Source organism: Fukomys damarensis, unplaced genomic scaffold, assembly GCF_012274545.1.
Source record: "Fukomys damarensis isolate Sample0158 unplaced genomic scaffold, DMR_v1.0_HiC HiC_scaffold_32, whole genome shotgun sequence".
NCBI classification, from domain to species: Eukaryota; Metazoa; Chordata; class Mammalia; order Rodentia; family Bathyergidae; genus Fukomys; species Fukomys damarensis.
This window is the reverse complement of record NW_022900944.1, coordinates 15,707,836-15,735,718: the sequence shown is the minus strand read 5'-3', so window position 1 is coordinate 15,735,718 and position 27,883 is coordinate 15,707,836. Positions and strand designations below refer to the sequence as shown.

Genomic DNA, 27,883 nt, shown 5'->3' with positions numbered 1-27,883 from the left:
CGGAGACAGGGATCACTGGGAGTTCGAGACCAGCGTGGGCTACATAGTGAGTTCCAGGTCAGTCTCAACTACATAGTGAGACCCTGCCTCAAAACACACACACACACACACACACACACACACACACACACACACACAAACACACACACACACAAAACCTAAAAACAACAACAAAAAAAAAACTTTCAGAATTTTTTGGGGGAGTATTAGTGATTGAACCTAGGGTTACATCCTCAGACCTTTTTAAGATTTTTATTTTATTTTTGAGACAGGGTCTTATTATGTAGTTCAGGCTGGTCTTGAACTTATTATGTAACCTAGGTTGGCCTCGAACTCATAGCAGTCTTCCTACTTAAACCTAAAAACAACAACAAAAAAAAAACTTTCAGAATTTTTTGGGGGAGTATTAGTGATTGAACCTAGGGTTACATCCTCAGACCTTTTTAAGATTTTTATTTTATTTTTGAGACAGGGTCTTATTATGTAGTTCAGGCTGGTCTTGAACTTATTATGTAACCTAGGTTGGCCTCGAACTCATAGCAGTCTTCCTACTTCAGCCTTGAGTGTTGGGATTACCGGTATGCAGCACAACACCCAGCAGAAAATTTTTTACTTTAAGGCAGAGTTTTCCTAAGTTACTTTCTCTGGCCTTGAACTTGTGACCCTCCTGTCTCAGCCTCCTGAGTACCAAGGATTACAAATTTGTGCCACCTTTCCTAGTTTGATTTTGAAGTTGTTAGGAGAAATATTACTTAAATATCTTCTACCTCAAACCCATGGATGAGGGGGATAACAAAAAGTAATTTTCATCAACATGAGAGGTATTAATGCTTCCCTTAGTTTACATTTTGAATGGCTTTTCCCCATTATATTTATATAGTCCACACATGCAGCTTTTGTATGTGTGAATGTATTTTTCTGTATGAATAGGCCAGACTTTACTGAAGCTTTCTTCTACTGTTGGACAGCTAAATTGCTTTTTTTTTTTGGCCTACTGTAAATAAAGCTCTGGAAAGCTTATGCACTTATACAAAGTGTTGTTTACTTTCAGCTAGTATCTCCATCTGTGTTGCTCAAAAATAAGATTTCTGTGTTTATTATATGTTGCAAAGAGATTATGAGGGTTAGCAGCGAACAGGGAAACTTCTTAAGACTCCCTGGTCCCTCTTTACTGCCACGTGTATTAGGTTTTTAACATTTTACTTATTTGTGTTCTGGCATGGCTGTTGTGAGATTTTTACCTTCCAGGTTTGCTGGTGTGTGTGTGTGTGTGTGTGTGTGTGTGTGTGTGTGTTGAGATATGTGCGAATGAGTTCATTGGACTGTTAATTCTCTTTGAAGCCTTACCAGTGTGTTAGTGTGTTTTTGTCATTTGAAAGTTAAGTATGTAGTTGCACGAGAAGTAGATGAGAGCAAGGGGTAGCTCAGTGGTGGAGTACTTGCCTAGCATGCCCAAGGCCTTTAGTTCTCTTCCTAGCACAGAGAGAGGAAGAGGGAGTGAGGAAGAGGCAGAGACAAAAAAGTGGGGGAGAGGGAGAGAAAGAATATGAATTTAAAAATCTCATTTTAAAGTAAAAGGTGAGGTAGGTTCTCAGCAGGTTCAGAAATGGGCAGCATGTCTTCAGTGGAGAAGAATGTGCCATAAAATGAAATAAAGCTCCTTAAGGTAAGGGCAGATAAAAAGGCATGTAGTATACGCTCCTTGGTGAGGAAATTGATGGCGAAAAGGATCTTTTGAGCTTGTGTGGATTCTTGATGATCCTGTGGGAGCAGCAGTGCCCAGGAGAGTGCTGAGATGGGCGGGTGCAGATTCATGGGTTCCCTGCTGACTTGTGGAGAAGCCAGTGGGGCTGTGTGATTAGATGTTCTTACATTAAAGCTCTCAAGGCCATAATTAAGTGGTGACCCCACCTTCCCAGGTACTCTGTAGGCCCTTATATAAAGTGGTCCACAAGTATTTTCAGTATTCAAGAGAGGCAGTAATTTGCTTGTTAAAAGTACACATCAAGTTATTTGGGTTGGGTTTTTTTTTTTCTTTAAGACATGCATTCCCTAATGTACAAGTTTTTATTAGTTTTCAGGGCCTAGTTTCTGTTCTGCTTATTTTGTGTTGTTTTGGTGGGAGTTGGAGATAGTGGCTATGATAGGGTCCTGCTATTATAAAAATAACATTGAGATTATAATTCACCTGTTTACAGTGTGTAGTTTCAGTGGTTTTTAATGTAGTCCTAGGCTTTTATAATCATCGCTGCATTAAGTTTTGGAACATTTTCATCACCCAAGGGTAAAACTCTATTAGCATTTACTGCCCATATCTCCTGAAATCCCCCAGCCCTTAAACAACTACCAGTCTGCTTTCAGATTTGACTGTTCTGGGCATTTTATGTTAATGGAACCATATGATATGTGGCCTTCTGTGTCTACCATCTTTCACTTTAAATGTTTTTATCCATGGAGCACATACCAGTACTTTATCCTTTATGAGACTGAATAATACTCTGTTGCCTTTATATGCTGCATTTTATTTATCCATTCATCAGCTGAAGTAGATTTAGTTTACAGATTTTGACTATTGTGCATAATGTCGCTATGAACATTAATGTTCAAGTTTTTGTGTGAGCATACATTTTCATTTCTTCTGGGTAGATACTTGGGGATTTTCATGCTTTGGGTCATTAGTGCCATTTTAAGCCCACTTTGCTCACATGTTTCTTGTATTTACATGGAAATAGTGTCTCGGCTTTTTAAAAAAGACCTAAGCACATACCATACTCTGAAAGTGCGAGGGAGAGACAGACACACCTAGAGATGATAAGGATGGCTCTGGGCTTCTCTTCAGCCTGGTGTTAGTGTAACTGGAAGATAGTGAGCTCCAAGTTGTAGTTGCCTCCAAATTCCTGGCTCATGGAGGAATTTTTGCACTTTCTTAATGATAATTTTCAGTTACAGTACTTCCACTAACTCATTTTCAACCAACATTGTCTGTACTACTAGCCTGATAGGAATTTACTTGTGTATTGATATCAGTGCTACAGCTGTTACACATTAATTTTAATTGGAATTAATGTTTATTTTTCTTGAAAATTTTGAGGCAAACAAATTGTACCAATTATGGTTTTAGAGTGAGAAATCAGTCTGGCTAGTGAATGGTGATTGGCACCTTTGGTCTGGGGAAGAGGGCAGGAACATCCTTGGTGGATTTTGGTGGGGGATGGTCTGGGGATGGAATGCAGAGCCTTCATACTGAACTGTATCCCCAGCCAATATTTTAATTTGAGACAAGTTCTTACTAAGTCTCTGAGTGCCCAGGCTGGACTTAAATTTGTAATACTCCTGCCTCAGCCTCCCAGAGGGATTATAGGCCTGTGCCATCAGCTTGGCTTCCTAGGTGATCTTGATAATATGTTCTGGTACATTGCCCTATGTCAGCAAACAGTACATGCATTCCATTATAGAATGGCTATGGAATTGAGAGTTAGGCAAACTTTTGATTTTTAGTCATTTTACATTTTATTTCAATTAAATATGTCAAACATGGAGAGGATAGAGAGTAACAGTGAACCTAAGCACTTGCCACTTGATTTTTACAAATTTGAATTCCCTACTCCCTTTTCAATAAGGGTGCAGCTTTTAAAAAATTATGATTATCATTATTGTTGTTATTATTTTCATACTGGGGATCGAACTCGTTTATTTTGGGGGTTATTGAGACTGTGTTTTGCTATGTATTGCAGGATAGCCTCAAATTCATTACTGCCTCACAGCTTCCCGGATACTGGCTTTGCAGGCATGCACCACCACACCCAGCTCCATTTCCTTTATGAATGTCCATATTCCTTTGTGTGTATATGCTCCACATTTTGTTTTTTAATTTTTAATTTTTTCTGTTGATACCAGGGATCAAACTCTGGTCCTTGTGCTTGCGAGGCAGGTGGTGACACCACTGAGTTAACTCTCTGGCCCCCCACATTTTGTTTATCCATTTGTTCTTGATGGACATTTGGGTTGTTTCCATCTTTTGACTATTGTGAAGAATGGTGCTGTGAACATTAATATACAAGTATCTGAGTTCCTGCTTTTAGTTCTTTTTGGATGGTATCTCACAATGGAATTGCTGGATCATGTGATAATTCAATTTTTTAACTTTTTAAATTTTATTTTGTTTATTTTAAAAATGTGTTGGGTATGGTGGCACAGATATGGGTATAGTAATCCTAGCACTCTTGGAGGTTGAGGCAGGAGGTTCACAAATTTGAGTCCATCCTGGGGAAGTTAGCCACTTAAAGAGACCCTGTCTCAAAATAAAGAAAGATTGCAGGTATAACTCAGTCTGAAGGTCCCAGGGTTCAACCCCCAGTATTGGGATATATATATATTATATATATAATTTTTTTTGACACGGAGTCTTATCATATTACCCAACCTTGAACTCATGGTCCTTCTTAGTCTCTCATGTAACTGGGATTACAGGTGTGCCCCACTGAGTCTGGCATATGTGTGACTTTTTGAAGAACTGCCAGACTGTTTTCCACTGTGGTGAAATCATTTTAAAATCTGACTAGCAACATTTGAGGGTCTGGTTTCTCCCCATCCTCACAAAACTTACTTTCTTCTAAAAAAAAAACCCCAAAAAATAATGTAACCATCTTAGAAGGTATGAAGTGATGACGATACTGTATTGTGGTTTTTATTTTTATTTATCTGATGACTAATGTTGAGTACCTTTTCGTGTGTTTATTGGATACTTTGTTTGGAGAAATATTTACTCAAATCCTTTGATCATTTATGAATTGAATTTTTATTGTTGTTGAATCATAGGAGTTCTTATATATTCTTAATATTATCCCTCTACCCAGATACAGGACTTAGAAATATCCTTTGTCATTCTAAGGATTATTTTTTCACTTTCTGGGCAGTGTCCTTTTTTGTTGTTTTGTGTTTTTGAGACAGCATGTCCTTAGGCAGTTCAGGCTGCCCTTGTACTCTCCATGTAGCTCAGGTTGCCATCACACTCGGAGTGATTCTCCGGCCTCCGACTCCTGAGGGCTGGGATTATAGGGATGCACCACCACGTGTACCTGGCAGTGTCCTTTAATGTACAGATATTTTAGTTTTTATTAGGTGTGGCCTTCTTCCCCTCCCCTTCCCTCTTCTGTCAGGGTTTCAGTGCATAGTCTAGGCCAGACTCGAACTCACAGTGATCCTCCTGTCTCAGACTCCTGGTTGCTGGGATTACAGGCGACCACCACACCAGCTTTTTTTTTTTGAGACAGGGTCTTGGTGAGTCACAGAGTTGCCTCGCCTGGGATTGAACTTTATTTTTTCTTTTGTTACCTGTGCATTTGGTGTCCTATTCAAGAAATCATTGCCAGATACATTATTTTTTCTTCCCAGAGTTATAGCTTTAGCTCTTTAAGTTGAGGTCTTTGATCCATTTTGATTTAATTATTGTGTATGGTACGTTCAAGTTCATTCTTTTGTATATAAATATCCAGTTTTTTCCCCTGCTGAATGATCTTGATACTCTAACCTTTATTATAATGTTACTTAAGAATTCACACAAGTATGAACTTTTATGCATAAAATTATAAAAAGAAAACATTCATAAATTAGGTACAGCGCCAGCTATGGGGTACATAGCTGTAATCCAGCATTTGAGGGTAAGGCAGGAGGATCATCAAGAGTTGAAGGCCAACCTAGGCTGCATATTGATTCAAAGCCAGCTTGAACTGCGTAGTGAGACCCTGTCTCCAAAAAAAGGGTACAGTTAAACTTCTCATATAGGACTAGTCTGTAGATCAGTTTGTGACGCTTTCTCAGGGTGAGAAGTATTGCTTTATATCCTGTGCATTTCCCAGAGGTAGAGATGCTGGCATCCTAGTTTAGCAGGAGGAGCTGTTTTCCCCTTGCGTTTTCCGTAGTAGCCATTTGCAGAGCAGCTGTCGTCTGCTCTTAATGATGGCAGGGTTCCTCAGCTGTAGCAGGTTTTCCATCTTTTCCTGGATTGCATTGTAATGTCAGCTTTTCTCATCTCTTACATCTATGGCTCTTATTTTACTGCTTTCTCTATTGAATATAACCAAATTAAAAGCCTGTGTTCTTAGTCTTAGATATGATGTTTGTATTTAAAAAATAATTTTACAAAAGTAATAATAATTCTAGTGCCAAAATTGTCAAGTTGGCTTTTACTACGTTAGTTTTGTTTTACATGGTTTACGTGACCCTGGAGAATATTGTCTTCTCAGTTAAGTTCTCAACTAAGTTGTCTCTATTTAAAGTGCAAGACTGCCGTTTGATTTTAAAATATTGGAAATGAGTTATGCCAGGATAGAGTTTGAAAGAAGGAACTTTCATGTTTCTTTAATTATAAATGCTTTTGGCACTTGTTTCTACTCAGAGATAGCTTTTTCCTTTGCTTTTTTGAGGAAAGGATCAACTCTTCAGATAAATCTGAAGGCAAGAAAAGACATGAACTGAGGCCCTGGGGGTCTCCTGTGAGAAAATTTCCTCCAGCTCTCTCTGGAGAGAGAGAATGTGTGTTTCTATGGTACTAGGGATCGAACCTTGGCATGCTCTACCACTGAGTTGCATCCCCAGCTTCCTTATTTATTTGTTTATATTCTGAGACAAGGCTTCAGTAAATTGCCCTGGAAGGACTTGAACTTGTGATCCTTATGCTTTAGCTTCCTTCAGTGCTGGGAGTACAGGTTGCACCACTGCATCCAGCTGCGGTGTGTTTCTCATTGGTGTGAACTCCTTACACAATACCTCAAATCAAACCTATTATTTATTTTGCATATATGATGTGGAATAATGCCCTAATCTAATTGTAGTATATCTATTAAAATGTAATGTTTTGGGCCAGGGATTTGGCTCAGTGGTTCCACCACCTGCCTCGCAAGCGCAAGGGCCCCGAGTTTGATCCCCAGTACAAAAACAAAATGTAATGTTTTTCTAAATACATGTCAGGAAATAACCAGATAATCATATTTATCGAGCAAATGATTTTTATTTTATTTCTTTTCATGAAACTAAGAACATACCAAATAATATACTGCTATGGTAAGTTAGTACTTTATGTCTTTGCTGATTAGCAACATGATATCTAAGGGAATTGTTAGCTGGCTTTTTAAAAATAACATTAGTTTCTATATATTTTTTAATAGTAGTAAAATATGCAACACAAAATTTGCCACTGTGACCAATTCAGTGGCACAAGTACAGTCATAGTATTGTGCAACTGTGGCCACGTTTCTAGAACATTTTATCCCCGATAGAAAACCTGCATCCATTGAGTAGTGACTCCCCACAGCCTTCTCCTGCCCTGGCAGCAGTCAGTGCTCTTTCTTTGTAGATTTGCCTATTCTGCATATTTCACATGTATAGAGTCATACAACATATAATCTCCTGTCCAGCTTCTTGCCCTCAGCACAGTTTTTAAAGGTTTATCCACATTACGTGTACCAGTACTTCATTCCTTTCTATACTTCATTCCTTTCTATATCTGTTGTATGAATGTAGCACATTTTGTTAAAGACAGTTCTTTTGGTTAGCTACATTTTATTTCTTTATTTTTTTTTGTACTGGGGATCGAACTCGGGTCCTTGTGCTTGCGAGGCAGGCGGCAGAACCACTGAGCTAAATCCCCGGCCCTAGTTAGCTACATTTAAAAAAGTTGTCATAAGTCAGGCTTGGTGGCACATGTGTGTAATCTCAGCACTTGGGAGGCTGGCTACATAGTGAGTTCAGGGCCAGCCTAAACTACAAAGGGAGATCCTGCCTCAAAAAACCAAAACAGACCCCCCAAAAAGTTGCCATAAAACACAAAAAAATTTACTATCTTAACCATTTTTTAAATGTAGAGTTTGGTGGCATTGGTACATTCACGTTGTTGTTACTGCCATCCATCTGCAGGGCTTTGTATTTTTACCAGCTTAAACTCCATATCCATTAACTACAGACTTCATTTTCCCATCTACCCAGCTCCTGATAGTCACCATTGAACATTGTATCTGTGATAGAGATTTGACAGTATAATCAAACAGTATTTGTCCTTTTGTGATTAGCTTATTCTACTTAAACGAATGTCCTCAAGGTTCATCCATGTTATATATTAGAATTTCTTTCTTTCCTTGTTTCAGCTGAAAAAAGAGGGGGTGTTGGTAATGAGGATTGAATTTGGATATTACAGATGCTCCACCACTGAGTTACATCCCCAGTCCTTTCATACATGTTCTAATAAACAAAAATACATATGAGGGGAAATGGGATGAACAAAGAGTTAAGATTTGTTATGTACATGTATCAGCTCTCTGCTAAGAATTTAATCGTTTTGTATTGCAAAAATATATCAATAAAAATAAAAAGGTTTCAAAGAATTAAAAAAATCTTCACTTTGAAACTTCAAAATTGCCCATGTTGGCCTTGAACTTCTAATTCTTTTTGCTTAACCTCCCGAGTAGTAGCTGGGATTAGAGGTGAATGCTCCTACCCTTGCTCCTGGCTATGTTGGTACATCATACTTTGTTTCTCTGTCCACCCTTCCATGGCTACTTAAGTCCTTCCACTTTTTGGCTGCTGTGAACCTGTGTGTACAAGGTTCTGTTTGAATTCTGCTTTCAGTTCTTTTAAATGCGTGTGTACCCAGCAGTAGATTTGCCTAGATCATATCATATGTTAATTCGGTGTCTTTCTTTTGGGGAACTGACACACTATTTCCACAGCGACTGAACCATTTTACATTCTCATCAGCATTGCACAAGGATTATAGTTTTGCTGTGTCCTTGCCAACACTTATTAATTTCTGCTTTATAATATAGCCATCCTAATGACTACTTTTAAAATATATTTAAATTTTTTATGTAGGACTAAACTCTTAGCAGTTAATGCTGAGCCTTTAAAAATACCAATAATAAGTATGACCTTCTTAATCCTGATATGAGCTGGGGTGGGAATGTGAGGAACTGGGAGGAGATGTTGAGGAGACATTTGTTGTTAAAGTACCGAGGTTATAGCTGAGTGGTGTAGTACTTGCCTAGCATGCATGAGTCCCTGGGTTCAATCCCTGGAACCACAAAAAAGAAAAAAATCTATAACTTTACCTGCCAAATAATATACATGGCACTTTAGACAAGTAGACTAGACTTGATGTATCAAGTTACTCTTTTTGAGGGGGACACTATTGGGCTACATCTCCAACCCTTTTTAAAAATTACTTATTTTGAGCTGGAGATGCACACCTGTAATCCTAGCACTTGGGAGGCTGAGGCAGAAAGATTGCCATGAGTTCAAGGTCAGTCTAGGCTACATAGTGGGTTAAAGGCTAGCCTCAATTAAATATCAAGACCCTGTCTCATAAAACAATTTGTTTTTAAAATTTATTTTGAGACAAGGTCTCACTGAGTATTTCAGGCTTGGCTTGAACTTGAAATCCTCCTGCCTCAGTCTCCCTGAGTGCTGGAGTTACAGGTGTGTGCCACCATGCCCAGTTTACAGTATCAAGTTACTCTTGAATGTGTTATGGGACCTATATGTAAGCAGGGGTCAGAGACTTTTCTGTGAAGATATTAACATATTAAGCTTTCTTGGTCTTGTCTCTATTCCTCTGTTTGGCTTTGCTCTTCTAACATGCAAAAACAGCTGTTGACAATATGTAAACAAATGAGGATCTTTTCCAGTAAAATAATTTATGTACACTGTAATTTGAATTGTATATAATTTTCATATGCCACCAGTGTAATTTTTCTTTTGACTTCTTTTCAACCATTCAAAAGTGTAGGCACTCTTACCTTGTGGGCTGTGTGAAAATTGGCTAGGTTTGTCCTTTTGGGTATTGTTTGCTGGCCTCTGGTATGGGAGTGATAAGGGACTATGAGGTATTTGGATATTTGTTGAAACACATTGGGGTTAACTTTTTGCTTCAGCAAAGGGCCAAGGGCTAAATGAGTCAGGCGGATGGCGCAGAGTGGCAAGCTTAGAGTCCAGATGGGATGCGCACCTATGATTGGACCAAGGCCTGGCGCAGTCTCAGCATGGTACCACCTTCTGTAAGTGTTTGTGGGAATGTAGTAAGGAGGAGGAGGACCGAAGGGTTGATTGAAAGGACAAGAGGGATGGCTGGTTGCCACATACTAAGTTACCGCTGTTTTGGTGGACTTGTCTTAGAGATAGGACTGTCATACTCTGTCATTGCCCCATGGATGTGTGAACTCCGAAGAGCCATGGCTGAACCCTAAGGGTCGGGTGGGGACATGAATGTGTGTCAGGTGCCAGGCAGTAGGCTGGTGCCTGGTAGAGCTGCAGAGGGAGCACAAATGTCCCTCTTTTACAGGCACAGGGACAAAGAATGAGGAAAATTGATGGCTCAGTCTGTTGTACTGCTATAGCAGATTACCTGATACTGGTTATTTTACAAAGAGCAGTTTTCTTTCTTACAGCTCTGGAGCCTGAGAGTCTGAACTGAAAGGGCCCATACCTGGAGAGGGCCTTCTTGTGGTATCCTTAAATGAAAAAGGGAGAGGGGCTAGAGACTGAGAGCTCTTATTCTTCTGAGCCCTCGCCAGAGTTATCCTTAGTTTTCCATCACAGCATGTGTGCCACTTGCTAACCTGCTCTCCACATTCTTCCAGCCTCTACCCATTCCTCAGTTCCAAAGCTGCTTCTGCATTTTCAGGATCTGTTATAACAACTCTACTCCCAATACTAAAATTTGTGCTAGTCAGATTTGGATGGATGGTGGGTAGATGAATGGATAGATGAATGGATAGACACACAGATTTAGAGGGGATTTATTACTCTTGGCTCTTACGGTCATGGAAGCTGACAGAGCCCCACAGCAGGCTGGCTACAAGCTGGAGACCTTCCAGTCTAAGATTGGAGGTTTCAGAGCTCTTAGTCTGAGACTAGAGACCTGATAACCTATGGCAGGGATAGCAAACCTTTTAGAACTTTCAGTGATACAAACAGCCCACTGTGGTACATGTGGCGTAGGTTCACCACTGACCTGTGGTGCTGCTAGTTTAAGTCCTGCAGTTACAGGCCAGAGAGACTGGTGTTCTGAAGTTCAAGGAGGGTGGCTTTAAGTAGTGGTTGTGTTCAAGTGAGATTTGTTTTCAAGTTTGGTCTTGTCATTGATTTTCTGTATATTGGAGAAAGGGATTATTCCCCATAAAAAAAATTCTACTTAGAAATTTTTCCTAATCTGTATTTTATTATGATGAACGCTTTGGCTCAGAGACTAGGTAAGGGCTCTTTGAAAAAACATGTACTTTTCAGAAGTTAGACGCTTTGTCCAGATGAGGCCCCTTGGAAGCCCAGGTAAGAAGTGGGTAGGGCACTTGTCACAGTCCTGTAGCTGTTGGAGAACAGAACTCTTGAGAGCGATTCTTCTGGAGAAACCTTTAGGCTCTCAGTAAGTCCACTGTCCTTGAATGACCCGATGAAGCAGAATAGAAGCTGAAAGAGGGCCTCAGAGGGAAGTCAGAATGATAAAGCAGTGAGCTGATGGCAGGGCCCAAATTCAGACTTGACGCTGCCCTCAAAGATACTGGATAGTAACATGTGCATGAGCCATGAAAGAAAAGACGGGTGAAGTAAGATGGCTTGGAGAGGGCAGTTTTGTTTTCTTTTGCAATCCTAGGTATTGAATTTAGGACCTTACTCATGCTAGGCAAGTGCTCTACCACTGAGTTAGATCCCCAACCCCAATATAGCATATTTTTCTTATTAAAATTTCAGGATGTAGAAAGGAAAGTTTTACAATACTTAGATTATTTATTTTTGTTTTTGTTTTTGTTTTTTTCAGGTACCAGGGATTGAACTCAGGACCTTGTGCTTTCAAGGAAGGTGGCACACCACTGAGCTAAATCCCTAACCTATAGTTTATTTTCTATTAGTAAAACAAAAGAAAGTAATTATGGGATCTCTTAAAAATCACAGTGTTTTCTAAAACTATGTGTGGTTTTAATAGCACATGATTAAGCTGGACATGGTGGCGCAGGCCTGTAATCCCAGCACTTGGGAGGCTGAGGCAGGAGGAGCACTGTGAGTTCGAGACCAGCCTGGGCTACGTAGTGAGTTCCAGGTCAGACTCAACTACATAGTGAGACTCTGTCTCAAAAAACTAAAACTAAAACTAACTAACTAAATAAATAAATAGCACATGATTTCTCTTATATGAGAAACCCAAAATATAAATGAAGAGCAAAATAAAGAACAGATAGATAATAGGAAGTAGGGAGATTTTTTTCAAATGGGAAGAGGAACAAGAAATGAAGGTGGGAGGGAAGGAAGGGAAAAAGGATTAAAAGAAAAAGAGAAAACCAATAAAAAAATAAAAACAGAGCATTTTCAAATGGGCAGATGATCCAGAGTTGGAGGGAACAGAGAGAAGTGAGAGGGGAAGGGACAAAAAAGAATTCAGATATGTTATACGCATAAAACACCCCCGTGAATGCCATCGTTATATACTGCAAATATGTACTAGTAAAAGTACATAATTTTAAAAATTCTTTATTATTTGAATTTATCTGTAGTATATAACAATTAGATAACTTTATATAATGGACATTTTTAATGAGCTTCAAAACTTCTATGTAAAATGAGTGAAAACAGTAAGAAGAGCAATGGCGAGGACAAAATAGGAAACAGGTAGGAAATGGCTTTGAACAAAGAAACATTTAGATGTCATGTTGTATTCATTAATAGTCTCTAAAAAGAGTATGAAAGTCCCTGTTAAAATATAGACCATCTTGTTATATTTGTAAAAAAGTACTGTAAGTTAAACAGTATGCTGTTTATAAACATTATGATTACATATTTTCAACTAATGGTTTTTTTGTTTGGTTTGCTTTGTTTTTTTGAGACAGGGTCTCACTATGTAGTTGAGACTGACCTGGAACTCACCATGTAGCCCAGGCTGGTCTCGAACTCCTAGTCATCTTCCTGCCTCAGCCTCCCGAGTGCTGGGATTATAGGTGTGCACCACCATGCCCCGCCAACTAATGTATTTTTAATTTAAACATTTTCTTTGGCTTTTTTTTTTACCTTCTCGAGGTCTGACTTTTATTTATAGATATCTGAAATTAAAAACTGTGTTTTATATATATGTATTAAAATGAATATACATATCTTAGGCTACGTAGTTCTTTTTACCTAACCTTGCCATACATCTTAAGAATCTTAGCTTATTTTCAGGAATAAGAGTAATTACAGTGACAGTATTTATAAGATTGATGAACAAGCATTATTTTGATAAAAGTGCTATGTTGCTTATATAGACACAGTAGAAATTCTTTTCGAATAGTAATCATCCCAGGTCTGGGGAGTGGAAGAAATAGTTTGTGTAGAACTTCACATAGTAGATTTTACAAAATGTGCCCACTAATGACATCTGTAGACAGCAGATTTTAAGACAAGTTAGGTGGAAGATGACACATATGTACCTAGGATAAATTTGGTCTGAGAGATTTAACAGGATTGAAGCAGTACAAAATTTAGTACAGAATTTTTATAATCACAGAATTATAGAAAATCTTCAAGTTTCTTGTTTGTTTGTTTGGTACTGGGGATTGAACTCAGGGCCTTATGCTTGCCAGGCAGGTGCTATGCTGCTGAGCTATGTCTTGGCCTATCTTCATTGTTTTAAAATCTTAACCATATTTAGAAAATCTCTTCCTGTGATCTCTTTGGTTATTATTATTAGATGTATTTATATTGTTTTGTTTGCTATTAGGAATGTTACCCATAGGGTAATAGGTTTCTCTTTGACTTTTTTTTTTTTTTTGAGACAGGGTCTCACTATGTATTTGAGACTGACCTGGAACTCACTATGTAGCCCAGGGTGATGTTGAACTCGCAGCGATCCTCCTGCCTCAGCCTCCCGAGTGCTGGGATTATAGGCATGTGCCACCATGCCCAGCTTTAAACTTTAAACATTTTTGTTAATATAATATTAACGGCTTGTGAGATTTGTTTTGCAGGAAACCACCTATTTAGAGTTGTCACTTTTAGTTTCTTTTCTTTTTTGGTGGTGGTGGTGGGATCGAAGTCAGGACCTTGTGCTTGTGGGACAGGCACAGTGCCATTGAGCTAAATCCCTGGCCCTAGTTTCTTTATAATCATCAAGGTAAGAAGCTACCATTTTGATTTATGACAAATGCTTGTTGAAAATAACTATTGTGTAAACTCTTAAATGAATAGTATCTGTAAAAAAGAGTATAACTAGCTGGGGTGATGGTGCATGTCTGTAATCTCAGCAGATGCTGAGTGAGGAGGATCACAACAAAAGCTGGGGATACAGCTTAGTGTAAAGGCCCTGGGTTCAATTCCCAGTACTAGAGGGGTAGGGTTCACTTTGAATAGACTAGAAATATGTAGGTAGTTCCTTGACCCGATAAGAGCAGCACTTTAAGCCAACACACATGATGTGAAACACTACTGACACTGCACTTAAACTAGGAATAGGGCAAAGATGTGCACTTACCAGTATTATTTGCCCTTACCTTAGTGATTCTAGCCAGTGTAGTAGAGTAAGAAAATTGGTTACCTGTAACACAAGTATTCTAGTGTTTCTATGTCACAGTCAATGTAATTAATATACATTAAAGAAGAAAAAAGGACTTACCTTACTAGAGCATCACAACTGCAGAACAATTTAGAACAAATCTAGATAGGTGAGGAAAATAAAAATCTTTTCAGAAAGTGGCATAAAACCTTGAAGATGTCAGATCACCTCATTATTTTGTTAATTAATGTGATTCAGATAAAAGTCTCAACTGAACTTTTGTTAAAATGATTCTGAAGTACATCAGGAATAGTAACTAGGCAAATAGCCAAAACATTATGAAAACTAAAGGTGAGTTGGGGGACAATTGGTTTTGTGTTATAAACTGTCTGTAGATTTATATGAGTGTTAAAGTGTAATTTGAGCCCTAGAATAGAAATAGCCATAGATCTGAAAAGCCCAAAACTTGAGCCATCAATGTGTGAGAGTTTCTGCATATCAAAGACTCTGGGTTTGAGTTGGGAAACTTTCAGGTGTAAGGGAAAGAAACCAAGCAGGGCATGACTGGATCTGTCTGGTCCGGTAGGCTCTAGATGGTTCTGCCTGCTTAGGGACTGCAGAGGAGGCACACACACCCTGCGAGTCTCCCTCTTTCTGCTGATGGCTGCTTTAGTGCAGCGAGAGGAAAAGGAGGCACAGTTGTTGATTCTTCTAGGCTTCTATTTTCATACCTCCAGGTCAAAGAAGAAAGTGACCTTCCTTAGCACCAGTATGTAAAATCTTCAGGCAGAAGCCAGTCCCTGGCCCATGATCATAACTGGGAGCCACCCCTGTCTGCTCCTGTCCAGAGCCACCAGCTGGCTTTGTATCACAGGGAACAGTAGGGAAAGAGCTGTGCCGCAGGAAAGCGGTTCAGTGGTAGAATGTGGTGAGTATAGGGCACAGGCTGCTCGAGCAGCCAATGTGTTCTGTCGCTGACAGTAGGATGGGATATTCAACAAAGAGTGCCGAACACTTGTTTAACTATTTAGGGAAGAAAATTATGTAGTCTCCCCCATCTATGGTTTCACTTCGCAGTCAACTGAGATCTAAAAATATTAAATGGAAAATTCTAGACTCATAAGTTTCATTTTTTCTTTATTAAATTTATTGATACACTTTAGGTATACAGTACACTTATATTCATCCCAATGATGATAGCTTGTACCTTTATGTGACACATCATGGTTCTTATTTTCCCCCATTCCCCCAGCTCTCCCTTCAGTCTCTCCACCCTTCCCTGTTTACAAAGACATTGTTTCCATGTTTTTCCTTTTCACATATTTTTTCTTTTCCCTTTTTTACCTTTCCCCTATCTCTCCCACTTCCTCTACCCTTTTCTTCCTATTACACAATATCAATTATACATTTTAATTATTTACACTTTTACTTTTTCATACCAGAGTATTTGGTATTTACTCATGTGTGACTTATATTAGTTTCACTTGAGTATGGTCTCATTGTGTATGCACTTAGCTATAAATCTCTCTAGTTTCTTGTTCTTTATGGCTGAGTAGTACTCCATTTTATTAAAAAAAAAACACACACATCTTTATCCAGTCCTCAGTTGATGGGCAGTTGGGCTGTTTCCAAGTTTTAGCTATTACAAACTGTGCCACTATAAATATGGGTGTGTATATATTACTGTGGTATGATTCTTTTAATTCTTTTGGGAAGATACCCAGCAGGTGAATTGCTGGGTCAAATGGGACTTTTAATCCTAGTTCTTTGAGGTATCTCCATATGATTTCCACAGTGGTTGTACCAGTCTGCATTTCCACCAACAATGAAGAAGGGTTCCTTTCTCCCCACAGCCCTGCCAGCATTTATTATTGGTTGATTTCTTGATAGCAGCCATTCTTACTGGGGTGAGGTGGAATCTCAGTGTTGTTTTCATCTGCATCTCTCAAATGACCATTGATGTTGAACATTTTTTCATATGCATCTTTGTTGCTTTTACTTGTTTGTCTGAGAAATGTCTGTTCATTTCAGATGCCCATTTTTTTAATTGGGTCTTTATTTTTGGGGTGGGCCTGATTTTTTTGAGTTCTTTATATATTGTAGATATAAGACCTTTGTCAGAGGAACAGCTGGTACAGATTTTTTCCCACATTGTAAGTTGTTTCTTAGCTCTGCTTATGATTTCTCTGGCAGTACAGAAGCTTTTTAAAAAGATGAGATCCCAGTTGTTGATTCTTTGTGCTAGTTCCCATGTGACTGAGGATTTGTTCATAAGGACTTTTCCTCATGCCAATATCTTCAAAAGTTCTGTCTAACTTATCTACCAGCAAATTTAGTGTTTCTGTTTTAACATTTAGATCTTTAATCCACTTCAGTTTTAGTTTAGTGCATGGTGAAAGATAGAGGTCTAGTTTTAACTATGGCAGGTTGAAATCTAGTTTTTCCAACACAATTTATTGAAAAAGCTGTCTTTCCTCCATTGAGGATGGTTGGCCCCTCTGTCAAAGATGAGGTAGCAGGCTGGGGATTTAGCTCAGTGGTTCTGGTGCCCGCTTTGCAGGCACAAAGACTGGAGTTTGATCCCTGGTTAAAAAAAAAAAAAAAAAAAAAAAAAAGATGAGGTAGTTGAGTATGTCTGGAGTTGTTTCTGCATCTTCTAATCTATTCCACTGATCCTTGGGTCTATTTCTTTGCCAGTACCATGCTGTTTTTATCAAAGTGACTTTGTAGTATAGTTTCAAATTAGGGATTGTGATACCCCCTGCCATGTCTGTTGCCTAGAATTGCTTTTGCTATTCTAGGTCTCTTCTGGTTCCAAATGAATTTTTGGATAATTTTCTCTAGTTCTGTGAAGTATATATACACTGTTAGGATTTCATTTGGGATTGCATTAAATATATAGAGCAGTTTTGGAAGTATGGCTATTTTTACTATATTAATTCTTCCTACCCAGGAACAAAGGATGCTTTTGATTTTCTTATATCCTCCTCCGTCTCTTTTTTCAGAGTGCTGTAGTTTTCAGTGCAGAGGTCTTTTGTCTCCTTCATTAGATTGATTCCTAGATATTTCACCTTTTTTTGGATGCTATTGTGAAAGGGATTGTTTCCCTAATTTCACTCTCAGTGAGACTGCTGTTTGTGTACAAGGATGCTATTGATTTTTAGTATTTACCTTGTATCCAGCTACACTACTAAATCTGTCAGTCAAGTCTGGAAGTCTTTTGGTGGAGTTCTTTGTAAGTTTTAAAGTACGTGTGGCTTGGTGTAACAGGACGAGGTCTTGCACTGCCCTGGCAGAACTTGAAGCATCCCTTTGTCCGGATCTCCATGCTATAGACACTGACCCCATTGTAGTTGACCCATTGTCTGGGTTTCAGAATGGCAGTGCTTATCAAGTAACCCTTATTTTACTTAATAATGGTCACAGAGTACAAGAGGAGTGATGCTGGCAATTTGGATATCCCAAAGAAGCTGTAAAGGGCATTCTTTAAGTGAAAAGATCAAAGTGTGGTAAGCTATCTTGAGAGTGGTAGAGAGAGAGAGACACCATATTCACATTTTTTTATTGCAGTATCTCAGTATCAGTATCAGTATTACTGGCTTTTTGAGACAGGGTCTCATATGTAGTTCAGGCTGGCCTTGAACTCCCAGCAATCCTCCTGCCTCAGCCCCCCAAGTGCTAGGATTACAGGCATGCTTCACCATGCCCGGCTACAATGTTTTATTATAATTCTATATTGCTTCAACTTCTCACTCTGGTTAATGTGCAAATTAAAAATTTTCATAGCCATATATGTATAGGAAAAAACCATAAGTTCAGGATTATTCATAGTTTCAGACATCTATTGAGGGTATTGGAGTGATTCCCCCATGGATGGGAGGGAACTATTATGTATCCCCACCCTTTATTATATCTGGTTAAATACCAGGTGAAAAAGTGACATTTAAACTGGGGGGAAAATAAGTAAATAATGAAAATACAGTTAGTTTTTAAAATTTCTTACCTTTCTGTGTTAGAACAGTTTAGGTTCGTGATAAAGGTTGAGGGGAAGGTAACAGATTTCCCACGTGCCTGCTCCCCTCCACATACACAGAGGCTCTTTTACTTTTCTTTTTGGTGCCGGGGATTGAACTTGGGTCCTTGCATTTGCAAGGCAGGTGGTGGAACCGCTGAGCTAAATCCCTGGCTCAGGCTCTTTTATTTTGGATCTTGGACGGAGAAGTACATTTGTTACAATTAATTGAGTCTACACTGACACATAATTATCAAATGTTCTGTGGTTTACATCAGGTTTCACTCTTCTGCCTTCCAACCCCTGGCAAGTGCTGACCCTGTTGTCTCTACAGTTTAGTCTTTTCCGGAATGTCGTGTAGTTGGAATGCAGTGTGTTGCTTTTTCAGATTGGCTTCTTCCAGTTAACAGCATTCATTGTAAAATTCCTGGCCTGATAGCTCATTTATTGTTAGTGCTGAATAATACTCCACTGTATGGGTGTACCAGTTTACTTAATTCACCTGAAGTAATTCTTGGTTACTTTTAAGTTTTAAGCTGTGATGAATATCCTCCATATGCACGTTTTTGTGAGGGTGTGTTGTTAGCTCCTTTTGAGTAAATACCAAGGAACATGATTGCTGGATTGTATGGTAAGAGTATATTTAGATGGGGTGGGGGATATAGCAGGTTTTCATTGGCGAGGCTAGGAATTGAACCCAGAGCCTTAAAAGTGTGCCAGGTAGCTGCTGTTTCACTAAGCACATCCCCAGCCCATATGTTTAATTTTGTAAGAAACTGCCAAGCTGTCTTGTAGAGTGGCTGTACCATTTTATATCCCTACCAGCAGAAAATGAGATTTAAAAATTTTTTTTTCTTTTGTTGAGTTTATTGGTACATTTTAGGCATACAGTACAATTACATTCATTATTGGGATCTTGTACCTCTACATGACAGCTCTTGGTTCTCACTTTTTTCCCCTTGTCCGTGCCCTCCCTTCACCCCCCCCCTTATCCTCCCCATTTACAAACACTTTATTTCCATTTTTTCATTTTCTCATATTTTTTTCTTTTCCCTTACTACTTTTCCCCTACCCTTCCCATTTTCCCTACACCTTTAGCCCTTTTCTTCCTATATCACATGGTCAATTATATCATTAGGATCTAATGTACTATTATAGTTTTTCACACCAGAGAAACTATTTGGTATTTACACATGTGTGAAATCGTGTCTTTGTGCATGAGATTTTTAATTATTCTGAATGTCATTCTTTTGGATTTTGGCCATGTGTGTGTGTCTGTGTGTTACAAAGTACTAGGGATTGAACCCAAGGCCTTTATACTGAACTACATTTCATCCCTTTTTAATTTAAAAATTTTAAATTTTATTTACTTTGAGACAGGGTCTCATTAAGTAGTTAAATTGCCTCAGCTGGGCTGCAACTCATGATCCTCCTGCCTCAGCCTCCTAGAGTACTGGGATTATAGATGTAGGCCATCATGCCTGATGAGTTTTGGCCGCTCTCATAGTGGTATCATTTAAATTTGCAATTCTCTAATTATTTATGACAGTAAAGATCTTTTTAATATACTTACTTGCCATTCTTTGTTTTGTTTTGTTTTTTGAGACAGGGTCTCACTGTGTAGTTGAGACTGACGTGGAACTATGTAGCCCAGGCTGGTCTTGAACTCACAGTGATCCTCCTGCCTCAGCCTCCTGAGTGCTGGGATTACAGGCATGCGCCACCACACCTGGCTCCATCCTTTTTTTTTTTTTTTTTTTTTTTAAGATGGTCTGACTATTTAGTTCAGGCTGGCCTTGAACTCATTATGTAGTCCAGGTGGGCCTCAAACTTATGGCAATCCCCCTACCTCAGCCTCCTGAATGCTGAGATTATAGGAATGTGACATCATGCCTGGCCTCTTTATTGTTGAATTTTAAGAAATTTTAGGTGTATTTCAGATACTAGTCTTAGGAATTAACTATTAGGGAAAAGTTAAGACTTAAGTATAGATATAAGCACTTAGCAATGAAAAATGAGAAGGAACTGAAATGCTCAACAGTAGAGGATGGTGAATATTTTCTCCCAGTCCATGGTTTGTCTTCTCATTCTCTTGATAGGCAGATATTTTCCTGTCTCATGGTTTAGAAAGCCTTTTGAAACACACAGAAAAGGCAGACCTGAAAGCAGACACTGAGACTGATGTCCTGATGACTGGGTTAGACCTGTATGGGTTCTTAACCTGCACTGTTTTGTCTTCTTTATCTTTTGTAATTAAATATTTGTTAATAATTAGCAAGAGCCGGTGTTTCCCAGAGGTGTACTATGTGCTAAGTAAACAGTAAACCCTGGACATTGTGACTGTCTTGTGGAGGGCTTCTCGGAAGTGAGGACCCCTGCTTTGTCCCTGGGCTTCTTCACCAGTACTCTGACATGGAAAGGTGACAGGCACTTGTCTCTTTCCTCACTGAGCAGTGTCTGTCCTTAAACACCAGCCCTTCCACCAAAGAGAACTAAAAAGTGGCAATAGAATCATTTGAGTTAAATATGTCAGATTTCATTATAGCAAGTCTGTAGGTTGAACTATTTCTCACTGGTATTTTGACCTTGTAACTAAGGAAAAGATTCAGCTTCATTTATTCCTGTAGGGTTTTTTTCCATTTAACAATTTTACTTACTTGGTTGTCTGTTTATTTATTTGTAGTACTGGGGATTGAACTCAAGGCCTTCACTCAGAGCTGTATCTGCAGGCTTTTTTGATTTTTATTTTGAGGCAGTGTCTCGCTAAGTTGTCAGGTTGCCCAGGCTGGGCTTAAATTTGGGATCCTCCTGTCTCAGCCTCCTAGAATGCTGGATTATAGGTATGAATCACCATGCCCTGTTCCATTCAACAAATATTTGAAAAACTTTCATTTGAGGAATACATTTATTAACTAAGCTTTCCCTCCTCTCAAGATGTTAGACTGTAGATAGAGAATACTATCCATCATTCTTTAGGCTTTTTGGGTTTTTGAGACAGGGTCTTGCTATATAGTTCAGGCTGGCCTTAAACTCACAGTGATCCTCCTTCCTTAGCCTCCTGAGTACTTGGATTATAGGTGTGCACCACCATGCCCAGTTTAGTCTTGCTATCTTCACCAAAATTTGATTAGGTCTACTCAAAGTGGTGGGGAAATTCAGAATTTTCCCTGGAAGAGGAAAGAATTGAGTAGAAGTAGGTAAGGTAAATCTTCAGTGATTTCTTTTCCTTTCTCCTTTAACCTTATAAATACTATAATTGATTGGAAATGGCCTGAGTGGAAGAAGTCATCAGTTTTCATTGTCTCTCTTCATGAGGGAGAAGAGACAAGAGAGGAAATCAACCGAAAAGCTCTTTCTGAACCATTGTCCTGAAAAACTAGTCCAGAAATAGAGCTACCTGTGATGGCATTTAAAAGAAATGCTCTTTCTAGGGAAGCAGGAACGAGGAACTCTTAGGAGAAGAAAAAACAGTAAGCTTTGTAGTGTAGGACACACAGACAAGTCTTGATTGGTTCTCTGCCCTTTTATTCCTGTGTCCTGTCCAGGGAGGAGTTAACAGAAATGTGACATTGCTTGGCGATGAATAACCCTTTCAAGGGCCTGCAGCATTCATGAGAGCAAGAGCTGTGGGCTCACTCTTTCCTTTTAAATCATCATTTGTATTTTGTCCCCTCCCCTTTTTAATCTTAGAGGAGATTGTGAGAATTATTTGCAGCTGTAAATTTCTTGTCCACAAGTATAAGCGCGGGGGAGGGCTTTTTCTTTTCATTGCTAGTTCTGGGCATCTCCCTATTTAGTTAGCATGGCTTTTGTCAAGTTACCTGGTGTTTTTATAATTACTTACAAAATCAGGCACATCATGCAGACTTTAGTATTCCATTCTTGAAATACTTCTAAGTCTTGGCTTTTTTTAGAAAAACAAAAACCACATACTTAAAGTGGGTATTTTCCTAGAGCTTGCCTCAGTCATGTGCAGATGTGTTTCTTAAGGAGGTACATTCTAAGAAGTGGGTTCTCTCTTTTAGCTATAAAGGAAAGGATATCAGTGGTTCTTGGGCCAAATTACCCTCTCTTCTGGTCCACCCATCCTCCCCCACAATGCATCCATTCCCTTGGGTCCTGGACAGAGTTCATTTTAAGGGAAGGTCATTTTGTGGCCATCTGGCCTGTGCATGAGGGGTGACTTCCTCAGAGGCAGGATTCAGAGGGGCTGACAACTCCGCAAGGAGGCCCATAAGCACCAGGTGTTTGAGGAGGCTCTCATGTCATTCTGCCCCGGGTTTACAGAGGAGGGCCATCTGAGTGTGGACAGTAAGAGCCATGGGTACACCTGTGCAGGGGGTTTTCTTGTGAGGTTCTGCATTGGGGGAAGAGGGGTGCATGTACATAGTGGGTGGAGGAAGGGGAACAGTGTGCAGAGTGTACCCCAGAAAGACAGAAGGAGTGGGGGCACAGGAGGGCAGGTGTGGGAGTGGCAGAGATGCAGAGCCTTTGGTTTTGGTTTTGACTTTGAGTATAAGGATTCTCTTAGCAACCAGAGTGAGAAATCAGGGTGAACCAGGAAAGACTCTGAAATATCCATTTAGGAAAGTATAAGGAGCAGGAATGGGAATGGGATTGGGATTGGGAGAAAGACAGGAATTCTGTTCTGTTTTGCTGAGTTTGAGGTGACAGCTCAGGAGACATGTCTGGCTGGTAGGTGAAGTGCAGGAGCTGGATGTGTGTGTGACTGTTTCTTTGTAAATTTGAATTCTAGAGCCTCTTGAAGATATCATTCAAATTGCCCTGAGATTGCTCTGGGGTTTGAGTTACTCACATCTCTTGGTCCCTACATGCATTGAGAAAAACCACATAATACAAAAGAGTGTGATCTGCTGCCTCAACTTACAGTCCCACCCCAGGGGGAAGACCTGCCAACACTTTCTGTGTATTCCTCTAGAAATTTGCTTTGCATATTCACACACATTTCAGTATATAAATCTCTGGAAAATTTGAGTCACACACCAGGAGAAACTTAACTGCGCATAACTACCTTAGATGTATAGTAACTTCTCAAAATGTAGTGTCTGTATCCACTGCTGTGTGCCTGGGGTTGGGATCCTCTGTGTCCCTAGGTGACCACAGTGCCCACAGGATGGCCACCTAATCCCTTCTGCACTGCTTGTGAATTGTGTAACCTTTTGCTAGGCTACACTATTAACCTAGTGTAAGCCTTTCTCCTTAAAGCATTACTCTTCTTTAATGAATATTTTTATTATAAATTTCTAATTTTAAAAATACACAGTGGTCATTAACATGTATATATATTTAAAGTGGACTATATAAATGTATACATTTTTTATACTTAATTTATTTTCAGTACCAGGGATCAAACTTGGGTCCTTATGCTTGTGAGGCAGGAGGCAGAATCAATGAGCTAAATCCCCGGCCTGTATACATTTTTTAAATGTGTATCCTTCTCCTCCCAAATCACTGGATTTAATCACTGTTAGTATCTTTATACCTCTTTCTGCGCAGGAATAGTCAGGAACACACGCATTCCTGAGTCCACCCATGTACACATGTTCCTATTTTTCACTTGGGAAACTATAAAAAAGCCACAGATCTCATGGTTATAATTTCCCCAAGCAGAAAGTAATCCTTGTTAGAAAATCAGACAAATACATGCTTTTTGCTTTTTTTTTTTTAATGTATTCATGCACATACTAGTACAGAAAGATAAAAAGTCTTTGTAATTCTGTTAGTACCTCCCACTGGGCAGAAATCTCTCTCCTTGGAAGATACTGCCCCTGTGTGTTTTTCCTCCCCACCTCAACTCCATGTCTCTGCACGCCTGATACAGACCAGGCACCAGGTCTGGGCGGAGGTGCAGATGGAGGAGGTCTCCTCTGCCTCTACTTTCTGTACAGTCAGTGTAAGGACACAGCCTGTAAGGCACAGGAGCCCTGTGTTTCTCTTACTGTGTATTTTAATGCACATAAGGGCTCCTACATAAATAGTTATTTGTGTTTTTTGGTTTTTTGTTTTTTAAATAAATTTAATATCTTTTAAGGTCTGTATTGGCTCGTGGAATTTTATTTCATTCTTTTTCATGGATTATTGTTGATGAGGTTAAGGTCAGTGAGTTTTCCTGGGATTATTTTGATGGCTGTTGATGCTGTATTATCTGTTTTGTGTGTGTGGAACTGGGGGTTGAACACAGGGTTATTCTGTCATTGAACTATATCCTGGTCTTTTAAAAACTTTTTTCAGACAGATTTCGATAAATTGCTGAGGCTGGCCTTGAACTCTTCAGATCATCCTGCTTCAGCCTCCCAAGTGGCTAGGAGTACAGGCTGTACCACCAGCTGTATCTCTAAAGTTTTTAGAATTCCAAATAATGAGTGTTATAGTGAATATCCTTTTATGGATATTCTTGTCCCTTTGTGGAAATACTTCTGGAGGATGAGGAGGAGATTTTTAAAAATTATGTGTTATTTGTTATTTATTTTTGGTACCAGGGATTGAACTCAGGACCTTGGGCTTTCGAGGCAGGCAGTGTCGTGGCGCCACTGAGCTAAATCCCTGACCATTTGTTATTTATTAAAACAAACACATCCGGAGCAATTGTAGTAATTCATCCTCCCACACATGCTAAGTGAATGCCTTTTCCATAAATCCTTTTCAAAATTAGGTATTGCTGGCCTTGAAAACAGTGTGGAGGCATGCGTCTTATGACCGATCATTACTGAGTAGAACTTGTCAGTTCCTTCCTGGAAGTGTGCAGTTGGTAGCAGAGGGGCAAGTTTGACCCTGGCGTGGAGGAGCCCCAGACATGTTGTAGGTTGGGCAGGGGTCTTCCCTGTTTCCCCAGAACAGAGGCTTGAATGAGCTTCTGGGGACCTTGCTGAGCAGAGGGGCCTGTGGGGTCACATGGAGGCTGGAGGAAGGTCCCTTCCTCAGCTGTGGTTCTGTGGGTGCCTGGTAACTCAGCCCCACCCCAGGCCTGTCTGGGAAGATTGTAAAGTGGGTTCTCACCTCATACCTGAGTAACGGAGACTCTGAGGGCCACATCTTTACTTCTCTCTACCCCACGAGGGGCACTGTAAAATCCAGTATCATTTTAGAAGGCCATCATTTTTCCATCTGTGATAGAACTTTACTCAGAACAAAAGTGATTTTCCCCCCCAAGGTTCTGCTTTGGCTTAAATTATCTGTGAGTTGTACTTTTTTTTTTTTAGCATGGAACTTATTATATTTTGGACACCTCCTTGTCACATTAAATTTTTTGTTATTAATTTTGAGAATAATGTAAATTTTTCACCAGCAAATTGAAAAATTCTCTGTGTCTGTTTCTGTCTCTGTCTCTCAGGTTATTTGGGGGTACTTGTTTCATCATATTACTTTTATATCATTTTTCTTTTGTAAACAGAGAAGAGTGTGTTTTGTTTGTTTGTTTGTTTGTTTTCCTCAGATCAGAAGGGTAATGTGCTGATATCGTAACAAGGGTGGAGGGAGGCACACATCTCATGCATGCAGCATGAACACCCAGTCATCATGCTCATGAACCGAAGGATCGAGAACAGTGTGTTTTCTTGCTCACTTTCCCTTTTAAAAAATACTGACATCCAAACGGAGGAGAAAAGAAACTGTTTCTCCTATGCCTTCACAGCACAGACGGGCCTCTGTGACCACGCATGTGGGTGCTTTTGCACATGCACCAAGCAAGCAATCACTAGCTGGGAGTCCTCTAACTCAATTACTTCCTATACTGCTTCCCTGGTGATAATGTTGTATTGCAAAGGGAGGGCTGGGTCCCTGGACTGAGCCCCACTCCAGATGCTGGCTGCAAGCCCCAGGTGGTTTTTTAATCCATGCTGTCTGAGCAGTCAACTACAAATTAGGATTGCTGTGATCTCTTCAGATTCAGCTAATTTGCTAGAGCAGCTCTTAGGACTCGGGAAAACACATTTATTAGTATTTGTTTATTTAGCAGTACTGGGACTAAACCCAGGGCCTAGAGTGTGCTAGGCAAGAGTGTAACCGTGGAGCCACATTCACAGCCCTTTTTAAAATTTTTGAACCAGAATCTCACTAAGTTGCCTGGGCTGACCTCCGACTTTCCATCCTTCTGCATCAGTCTCTTGAGTAGCTGGGATTATGGGTGTGCACCACCAAGTTCAGCTTTGTCTGTTAGTTTTACAAAGGGTATTTTAAAGGATACAGTCAGATGAAGAGATAGGGCAGGGTCTGGCAGTCAGCAGGACAGGAGCTTCTGCCCTGTGGAGTTGGATGCACTACCCTCTGGGCCAGTGAGTGCTGGGTTTCCTTTCTGGAGGCCCCCAGCTGTTCCCTTGTCCTGAAGCTTTTCAGAGGTTTTTATGGAGGCTTTATTACGTAGGTCTGCTTAGGTAAACCACTAGCCATTGCTGATTAGCTCTAAGCTCCTCTGCCCTCTTAATCCAGTCCCCATCCTGTAGCTGAGTTGGGGCTGGCAGCCCTCAATCAACTCACTAGCACGCAAAAGGATCCTGGCCACTTTGGAGATTCCAAGGATTTTAGGAGTTGTGTACCAGGAAAGGGGGACAAAGACCAGTATAAATTTCATAGCTCCACAGCCTAGTATTTTGATCATGCATGAGTTCAGATAACGGGAGAACTTTACAACTTGCAAGAGACAAGAACCTGGTATGATTGTTGAGCAGTATTTAGTAACGAGTCTCACTGGGATTTGGACTAAACGTGGGAAACACTGAAGTTTTCTCTGCAGTTGGATGCTGTTGGGTGTATAGGTGTATCACATGTGGGAGCTCCTTACAGAGTGCCTCTGGTCTCCTTCCTCTGTGAGTCATCTTGGCACTCATACACGTGCCATGCAGATTTAAGCCGTGAAGCAAACTACGCAGCAGTAAACCTGCGCACTCCGTGAAGCCCCTCAGAGTATTTAAAAATCTATACTGAAAAGTGCCAAGATTTTGTACTTATTGTTAGATATTTTACATGTGGCTAGTTACCTACAGGGAGATGGCGAGGTTTGTGCTTTGTGTAGGAAGATCATGCAGACCTAAAGTGGGGCCTCTTCTTACTGTTCACATATATTTTTGCTTTAATAATCCTACTCTTTTCCTTGTTCCTCTCCCCCCTCTTCCGGTATGGTAGACATATACTAATAAAAAGTGATGGTTCCATGGAATATTGTATGTTTAGGGTAGTTTTGCTTTAACAGTTTATTATAAAACCTTTAATAATTTTCCTCCAAAATAATATGCTAATAGGAAGCCTAGAATCCCAGCACTGAAAGAAAATTTTAGATTGTTCTTTAACTTTTCATCAAGTTCAGAAACTCCTTTTGCCATCTTTTTTTTTTTTTTTTTTTTTTTAATTGTTTC

The 27,883-nt window shown here is 39.7% G+C and overlaps 1 protein-coding gene and 2 non-coding genes across 8 annotated transcripts in view; 1 reads left to right on the top strand and 2 right to left on the bottom strand.

Moving 5' to 3' along the window:
* Nucleotides 1–27,883, top strand: part of Tent4b (terminal nucleotidyltransferase 4B) — an 83,430-nt gene that overhangs the window by 22,400 nt on the left and 33,147 nt on the right. The gene's annotated exons all lie outside the window — the stretch shown is intronic.
* On the bottom strand, nt 24,333–24,461 carry LOC117283967. The gene has a single exon (XR_004515013.1). It is a non-coding gene; the product is annotated as a small nucleolar RNA SNORA51 (small nucleolar RNA).
* On the bottom strand, nt 25,968–26,071 carry LOC117283974. Its single transcript, XR_004515020.1, has one exon. It is a non-coding gene; the product is annotated as a small nucleolar RNA U13 (small nucleolar RNA).